At 37.7% G+C, this 9,015-nt stretch overlaps 1 long non-coding RNA gene across 1 annotated transcript; it reads right to left on the bottom strand.

Moving 5' to 3' along the window:
- Positions 1-3,595: 3,595 nt before the first annotated feature.
- LOC143416600 (uncharacterized) lies at positions 3,596-5,346 on the bottom strand. Its single transcript, XR_013096986.1, has 3 exons — positions 5,094-5,346; positions 4,874-4,977; positions 3,596-4,769 (listed from the first exon to the last, which is right to left on the bottom strand). It is a non-coding gene; the product is annotated as an uncharacterized LOC143416600 (long non-coding RNA).
- Positions 5,347-9,015: the final 3,669 nt, after the last annotated feature.

Genomic DNA, 9,015 nt, shown 5'->3' with positions numbered 1-9,015 from the left:
TGAATGGTTTTTCTAAGTTGAACGGTTTTGAAGGAGTAGGCTTTCAAAAAACGTACGGAATAGATAATAATAACTAGAAAGTGCATTTTCTGAAGAAACTGCAGTGTGAATGCTTGAATCTGAATGTATGCATTGAAATGAAATAATTACTGAATTTAAGTTAAAAATATTGAATGAGATAAAAAAAAAAACCCCGAATTTAACCTGAAAACAAAAGTGCTGAACTGCTAAAAGCTGAAGGTTACACAGAAGAAGAAGTTGGAAAAAAGCTGAAAATGTTTTAATTGTAAATTAGAAAAACCTAAGAAATGAGAAAAGAACATTTAGAGTCAGAAAACATCTGAAAGAATATTAAAAGGTCATATTCTTTGAATCACTGAATGACTCAAATGTGATCCCTCCACTTTGATCCACACAGTTTAAAAAGTTTAAATGCCTGAGCTTTGAAAGACAAGATGTTGGAAAGAGAACAATAATGGCGACAATTTGAGGGTAAAATGATGGCTGTAACACTGTGGACACAGCAGCAGTTGAAAGAGAAGTGCTTAAGATGAATCTTGGGACAGTGGCAGGCAGAGCTCGTTAAGCAGGCAGGTGTGAGCCTGGTTGCTATAGTGACTGCACCCAATGGCTCCATACACACGTACACAGACATGCGCCTCACTTTTGCTGCTTAAAATGAACAGAAAAGTCAGGCCGAAACAAATCGCTCCCAAATGAAAAGTATAGGTCGTATTGACGAAATTCTTTCACCGTGAGCGGCAGCAATGTCCACTCTACCTAATTCTCAGTTTTCATGCCTGTGGAGTTTATTATATGGACGTGGTGACAGTGTAAAAACACCATGCTCTTCTGATTTTCAAACCAACCTTCTGAGCCGTTTTAACATTAGAGTCTATGGAAGAGTTGGAGGGAGGAGGCTGTGCATTGGTGACATTTATGAAAGAACCGTAACACCTAGGACAATAGTAAACACATTGGATGAAAGAGGACAGCCATGGCTACGTTTTGAGGGTAAAATCATACCTGTAGAGCAAACGCTGTGGACACAGCAGCAGTTTTAAAAAAGATTTTAAGATTAATTTTTTTGCTCCTCTCACTCTAGCAGTTGAGCTGCCTCACTCTAGCCCCAACATTCCGTCCCATACACACCCATTATAAACTCTGAAACGGGTGAAAAAACATCATGAAACTTAAACTGGAACTGAAGAAAAAGTATAATAGATATTGAAAAGATAAATACAAGTTGAATAGTTGAATGTCTTGTCTTCGTTTTAAAGTTTGAATGGTGGCTCTATGTCAATGTATGTGGAAGTAGTAAGAGTTTAAAAATGAGTAAGTTGAATGAGAATTTGAAGGGTCTCCCCATTGAAATACATGGGAAATTTTTGTTGAATAAAGTTGAATAAAATTAAAAATATAAATGTTAAAAATGAGAAAAATAGAAGCAGTCATGTCCAAAATAATAGGAATCTAACGATGTTTGAATGGTTTTTCTAAGTTGAACGGTTTTGAAGGAGTAGGCTTTCAAAAAACGTACGGAATAAGAAAATATAACTAGAAAGTGCATTTTCTGAAGAAACTGCAGTGTGAATGCTTGAATCTGAATGTATGCACTGAAATGAATTAATTACTGAATTTAAGTTAAAAATCTTGAATGAGATAAAAAAAAAACAACCCGAATTTAACCTGAAAACAAAAGTGCTGAACTGCTAAAAGCTGAAGGTTACACAGAAGAAGAAGTTGGAAAAAAGCTGAAAATGTTTTAATTGTAAATTAGAAAAACCTAAGAAATGAGAAAAGAACATTTAGAGTCAGAAAACATCTGAAAGAATATTAAAAGGTCATATTCTTTGAATCACTGAATGACTAAAATGTGATCCCTCCACTTGGACCCACACAGTTTAAAAAGTTTACATCTCTGAGCTTTGAAAGACAAGATGTTGGAAAAAGAACAACGATGGCGACGTTTTGAGGGTAAAATGATGGCTGTAACACTGTGGACACAGCAGCAGTTGAAAGAGAAGTGTTTAAGATGAATTTTGGCAGAGTGGCAGAGAGAGCTCGTTAAGCAGGCAGGTGTGAGCCTGGTTGCTATAGTGACCGCACCCAATGGCTCCATACACACGGACACAGACATGCACCTCACTTTTGCTGCTTAAAATGAACAGAAAAGTCAGGCCGAAACAAATCGTTCCCAAATGAAAAGTAAAAGTCGTATTGACAAAATTCTTTCACTGTGAGCGACAGCAATGTCTAGTCTACCTAATTCTCAGTTTTCATGTCTGTGGAGTTTATTATATGGACGTGGTGACAGTGGAAAGACACCATGCTCTTCTGATTTTCAAACGAACCTTCTGAGCCATTTTAACATTAGAGTCTATGGAAGAGTTGGAGGGAGGAGGCTGTGCATTGGTGACATTTATGAAAGAACCATAACACCTAGTACAATAGTAAACACATTGGATGAAAGAGGACAGCGATGGCTACGTTTTGAGGGTAAAATCATACCTGTAGAGCAAACGCTGCGGACACAGCAGCAGTTTTAAAAAAGATTTTAAGATTAATTTTTTTGCTCCTCTCACTCTAGCAGTTGAGCTGTCTCACTCTAGCCCCAACATTCCGTCCCATACACACCCATTATAAATTTTGAAACGGGTGAAAAAACATCATGAAACTTAAACTGGAACTGAAGAAAAAGTATAATAGATATTGAAAAGATAAATACAAGTTGAATAGTTGAATGTCTTGTCTTCGTTTTAAAGTTTGAATGGTGGCTCTATGTCAATGTATGTGGAAGTAGTAAGAGTTTAAAAATGAGTAAGTTGAATGAGAATTTGAAGGGTCTCCCCATTGAAATACATGGGAAATTTTTGTTGAATAAAGTTGAATAAAATTAAAAATATAAATGTTAAAAATGAGAAAAGTAGAAGCAGTCATGTCCAAAAGAAGAGGAATCTAACGGTGTTTGAATGGTTTTTCTAAGTTGAACGGTTTTGAAGGAGTTAGATGCCAAAAAACGTACGGAATATATAATAATAAAGATTTGAAGAACAATACTGTGAATGCTTTTCAAGCATTCACACTAATAATAAAGATTAGAAGAACAATACTGTGAATGCTTTTCAAGCATTCACACTAATAAACTAGAAAGTGCATTTTCTGAAGAAACTGCAGTGTGAATGCTTGAATCTGAATGTATGCACTGAAATGAATTAATTGCTGAATTTAAGTTAAAAATTCTGAATGAGCTGGAAAATACAGAATTTTTAAAGTGAAAACAAAAGTGCAGAACTTTTGAAAGCTGATGTTCACACAGAAGAAGTTGGAAAAAAGCTAAACATGTTTAAAATGTAAATAATAAAAAAATGAGTAATGACAAAAGAAAATTTAGAGTCAGAAAATCTCTGAATGAATATTAAAAGTTCAAATTCTTCTAACTGAAATGAACTTAAAAGCTGAACAAAAATTCTGGAGAAAATGCAAACTTTAATATACAGCATAATGTTTTTCAGACATACACATGTGTATATCATGTTTAATAGTATTACATACATCAATTTGTTTTGTATGTCATAGAAAATAAAAAAAAAATCTTAAGTCATATTTTACAGCTTCTTTCTGAAAAGGACTAGTAGAATAAATAAAAATAACTAAATTAAATAACTAAATAAAAAATAATAAGCAAGATATGAAATACATGAAAATTCAACTTTTAAAACCACAATCCTGAACCTTTAAATTGTGTTGGTTTCTTAGAACATGGCTGAACAGCTGTTTCTATCGTCCTACTTAATCTGTCTACACATCTTTTTATTACTCATTCTTCTTTATGTTTTAATGTAAACAGAGTCCACACAGTGGTAAAAGAGAACTGTATAGAGATTTTTGAGTAAACTCAAATGAAAGCCTAAGGTGGTGACACAGTTTAACACGTGCAAATAATCAAATAAACACATTAGTCCTTTTTGTGAACATGGATAAATAAGTATCAATACAGCATTGTTCAGCCATGCCACTAAATGCTTTTTTACACATTGTTTTAACCTGGGCTCAGACACAAAGTCCCAAAATTAGTTAGTCCCTGACTTTGAGTTGTGGTTATGACTAATTATTATACACAAGGCTTTATCTATCTAAACTCTAAGTACACAAATATGAAAAAAAACCTATACTTACCAGCTGATACCCCACACTACACACTAGGTGTGCCATGTGACCTGAAACTTTGGTACAAAATCATCATAATCATTCTGTTAACACTGTTTTTTAACACTGTTTGTGTTGCTGTTCAGCAGTTTAAAATGTTTTAGATTGGATTACATGGAATGAATTTGAATTTTCTTGGGGGGTTTTGTGTGTGTTTTGTTCTTAGCAGATTTTTTCTTCCATAACGTTGAATTCCAGTTACCACATTTCTGGTCATATGACATCCCGAGTGCCCACTTAAAAAAATCCCCACAGTTAATTCAACATTAAAACAAAATAAAAATATGTTAAATAAATAAAGGTTTGCTCTGTGATGAAATACTAAATAAGCATACATTGTACAGAGCACTAACAATGACAACAATCCTTTAGCCTGTTGATCAGAGAGAGGCAGTCATTATGTCCATTTAAAACCTGTAATCACAGAGCACAACGTTTCTGTGAAACTATGAAGTCCCATATGATCCTCATCATGTCCAGTGACTTCAGAGTGGATCCTCCCTGTCATCCGGCCAGTGTTTGATGTGTGGCAAGCAGCACAGAAGCAGGATAGCTGAGGACTTTAAAAGAAGAGCAGAAAACAGCAACATATGTAGTTGTAAATGTAAATATCAGTGATACTTGTCTTGTCAAAGGGAATAAAATAATGAAAATGTTAACTTACACACTCATTTAGGGAGGATCTTGACACTGCACAGAGGAGGCACAGTCAGTCTGACAATGATGGTGATCTCCAGGGATGTTTTCCTGCAGCAACATTCCTGCCAACTGGCCGTATGATCCAGAGTAGTTGGTTTGTAATAAACAGAAAGGTGTATATGTTAGGTAGTGTGCACTCAGAGCTGGTCCTAAGAAACAAACACATCCTGTAATAAACTGAATACCTGTAGTAGTGCTGCTGCAAATATGAAGCCCTTCTATCATGAGTGGTTTCAAAGAAGGTGTTTTGGAGGCTCAGTCACAGAAACTGTGCAGTCTGTTCAGTCCTGAGTGTCTCGGCTCTGAAGGGGATGGATCACAGAGGGAAACACCTGAGTACAGACATTACAATACACTCTAACACTCCTAAGGTCAAGTGAAAACACAATTTAAACACTTCACAAAGAATGAATACATGTTTTCATGGAAATAATGTCATTAACCCTTTTTGTTGTTAGTAAATCTCACTGACTGCTTGTGGGACAAGCTAGAAGGAGAACTTATCACAGAATCTCTCCTGTGCTCCAGATGTGAAGTCTCACGCTCTGATCGTATGGCGATGAAGATGGTGATGATGAAGTTTCTCTGATCTGTGGCATTACAGTTTCTGGCTGCTATGTGCTTCACATTGTTGGATTTTACATGTGAAGATTGGAGAAGACACAGGAGGACTGTGTCTTGCTTAAAAAAAAAAAAGAAAAAAAAAAGGAAACCTAACAGGAAAGGAAACCGCCCCCCCCCCTCAACTCCCACCGTACCCTCCCCCCCCCCTCCCACTCAACTCCCCAACCTCACACCATCAAATGTCTATACAAATGTAGGGTATCAGCTGGTAACAGAAAGCAAGTGTAACATATGCACTACATATGTAACACTGCTGAAACATTTCTGGCCAGAAATGTGCAGTTATCAACCCAGACCCACCCTGATGATTGCACTGGCCAGAAACATGATAAAAGCTCATAAAAATTTATGTTTCATAGAAAAATTTGTCCAAAAATATAATTGTGTACTTTTGAAAAAGTTGAAAGTTTATAACAAACCAAAATAATAATATTTTTGTAAATAGTATTTCAAAATAGAGGCACACATAAAGTGGCTTAACTGTCATTATTGCTGTAATTAGGTTTGTTTGTTTGTTTGTTTGTTTTTTTAAAAAGCAACCTTTAGTCATTATTGTTCTCTCAGAAACAATGAAGAAGCTGTTGAACATTTATATGTTGTGTGGGCAATCCTCTGGTCCACCCTCCCTCCCTCCCAGCCACAGTGAGACCGGGGCAGCCTGGCAGGATGTTGAAGCCTGGCTGCAGAGAGGATATGCCTACACTATTCATTTTAAACTGCTATATTTGATTTTTCTGACATTTATAGGTTACTGTTAGTGAATTTTAGATTTTCTGTAATAAATAAAATTGTCATCTTTTACTGATATCATTACTTAATTCATGTAATTGTATTTTATGTAAACAATTCAAACATTATACTGCAATGCAGGGCGTCAACTTTTAAATATCGCTCTACTTTATGTCTGTGAAGGTTCTCAGTCATCCAGGTCATCGTAGTCAAAGGAGCTTGCAAAGAAAAGCGTCTGGACTTCTTTCTGGAGTTCAAGCATCGCTCTACTTTCTTAAGTCATTCAAAAATATAGATATTACTTACTGTATTCAAAGATCTAGATCATGAATCATCACAGGACAATACACAGTATACTGGGTCATGGTAACTATGGTAGGTCTTCATGACTCCAGAATGGAGACATCGATCTGACTGAGAAATGAAAATTAGGTCAAGCAGTGTGTTCTTCTCTGTGGTAGGGGCAGTGATGACCTGTGCGTATCCCCTAGACTCAAACAGCTCCAGGATTGGTTTGTTTGCACTGGATAAAACATTCTCATTAAAATCACCACAAACTATGATGGGATGACAGTCCATGATCTCCAATGAGTCTAATAGGCTTACCAGGTTTTTCAGGAATGGCCTCAGAGTGTAGTCTGGAGGTCTGTATACAACTGCAATCAGAGCACTGACTGGTGCTTCAACCTTTAAAGCCAGAAATTCAAGGTCAGTTACATTATGGATGTACTGTTTTTCATGCACTTGAATGTCACTTTTCACATAAACAGCAACTCCACCACCACTTCTGTTTGCCATCTGGGGAAAGTTTGTGTAGGACAGGTGTCTGTTGCGTTTGAACAAATTGTAATTTTCCAAGTGGAGACTCTCTGCGACAAAAGAGCCCCGCAGGTGTGTTTCTGTTAGGCACAAAACATCTGCTAGACACAATTCATGGTGACTTTTGATGTCATTAATGTGAGCTGGCAGTCCCTCTGTATTATGATGAACAATGGTGAAAACCTCTGACCTGCTCAGTGTTTGCCTCACGTGTAGAAGAGGCATCATGTCATCAAGGTTGGCTTGTCTCATGTTCTCAAGCGCTGCAGTGATTTCTGGGTTGGTGAATATTTTTTTCTCCTCCATATCAAGAAGATACAGTCCACTGAGAGACGTCACTCTACTGACAGCTACGTAGGCCATGCCGGGCTCAAAAATGCTCTTAAGAGAGACAACAGCTGATGTAGTTGTCATACCCTGTACCTTATCGTTAGCTTCATAGCATAAGTGCCTAAGTCATTGACTTAGTCAAATGACTTAGGCAATTATGCTATGAAGCTAACGTTATGTATTGTACATGCAAAGGCCAGCTTCACTGGGAACTGTCTTCGTACCACTCCTTTCTGCTTCAGATTCTCCTCTGCTCTCTCAATGTACACCATGTCGTCTGCTGGTGTGCGGTTATTCTTTCCAGATGTCTCATTATCCATTTTAAGTCCAAGCTTGATGATGTGTTGGTCGTTTTCAGAGTGAACTACTCTAAGTAGTATTCCAAAAGCTCCATTAACCAAACCATTTTGTATGTCAATGTTTCTGGTGAGCATGACACGAGCTCCTTCTGCAACTTTCAGTGTGTCTGGTAACTCGTTTTTACCTCCTTTCAATGGTCTGTCTTGAAGTGCCATTCTGCCAGTTCTAGGATCTTTTCTATAATCATCTGCATGGATGTCAATGATATGAGTGTGGAGCAGAGCCAGTGTTGCAGAGTTGTGTGCATCCACTTCTTTATTAGTTGCAAAAATGTGCAACGCATCAGTTGGACAAAGGGCTGGTTCAGTTATGGCCTGTGACAACAAATTTCTATCTGCTTCGCAAAGCTCATCCAACTTTCCTTTCACACGAATTCTGTTCAGCATCTCTGCAAAGACAACATCATCTTTCTGACGCATAATCTCAGTCAGAGTGATCATCTGAAAATGCTCCCGCCACAGGTCGATCTCAGACGGGTCGTGCACACAGAGAGGTTTAGACTGTCGCACTGGGGGTAGCTGATAGAAGTCTCCGACAGCAATGACTGACATGCCTCCAAAGGGTCTCCGAGTCCCTTTGATCTGTTTGAGTCTTGCATCTACATATGCAAACAGATGTCTTGACACCATAGACACTTCGTCAATGACGATTATTTCAGCATTCAAAAGTTCTGATCTGACTTCATCCAGCTGATTGCCAAGTCCCTGAATGGGAGGTTTTAAGCTTCTAGGCAGCTTGAGAAGAGAATGCAGTGTTGTTCCAGAAATGTTAAAAGCTGCAGTCCCAGTGAAAGCAGTTAACAGGACAGTGGGTTTTGATATGTCAACGTCGTCTGCATATCTGGGCACTTTGCTCAGTATCTTAGATGCTTCTGAGTAGATGCATTTGATAAGATGTGATTTTCCTGTTCCAGCACCACCATTAATATAAAAGAAAAACTGCTCTGGATTTAGAGCACAGACTCTTTTAATGCACCAGTCTCTAACTGCATAAAATATGCAGGCTTGCTTCTTGTTCAGATTCTGAAACATCTGACGTAACAATGTGGGATCAATAGCAGGGGGTTCCCTGATGGCTCTGACTTCTGTTGAAGCATCAGCCTGACGGCTGTAGTCGGGCACATCTTCCTGTTCATTTTCATTGTCTCGCTCTCTTTCTTGTTCGACAAGTGGCAACCTTACGAGATCTGATTCAGGTGCCAGATTACACCATTCGTCAGTCACACCTCTGTTCTGCTCATATTCC

Source organism: Maylandia zebra, linkage group LG3 (genome assembly GCF_041146795.1).
Source record: "Maylandia zebra isolate NMK-2024a linkage group LG3, Mzebra_GT3a, whole genome shotgun sequence".
Taxonomy (NCBI): Eukaryota; Metazoa; Chordata; class Actinopteri; order Cichliformes; family Cichlidae; genus Maylandia; species Maylandia zebra.
This window is presented reverse-complemented; position numbering and strand designations above follow the sequence as displayed.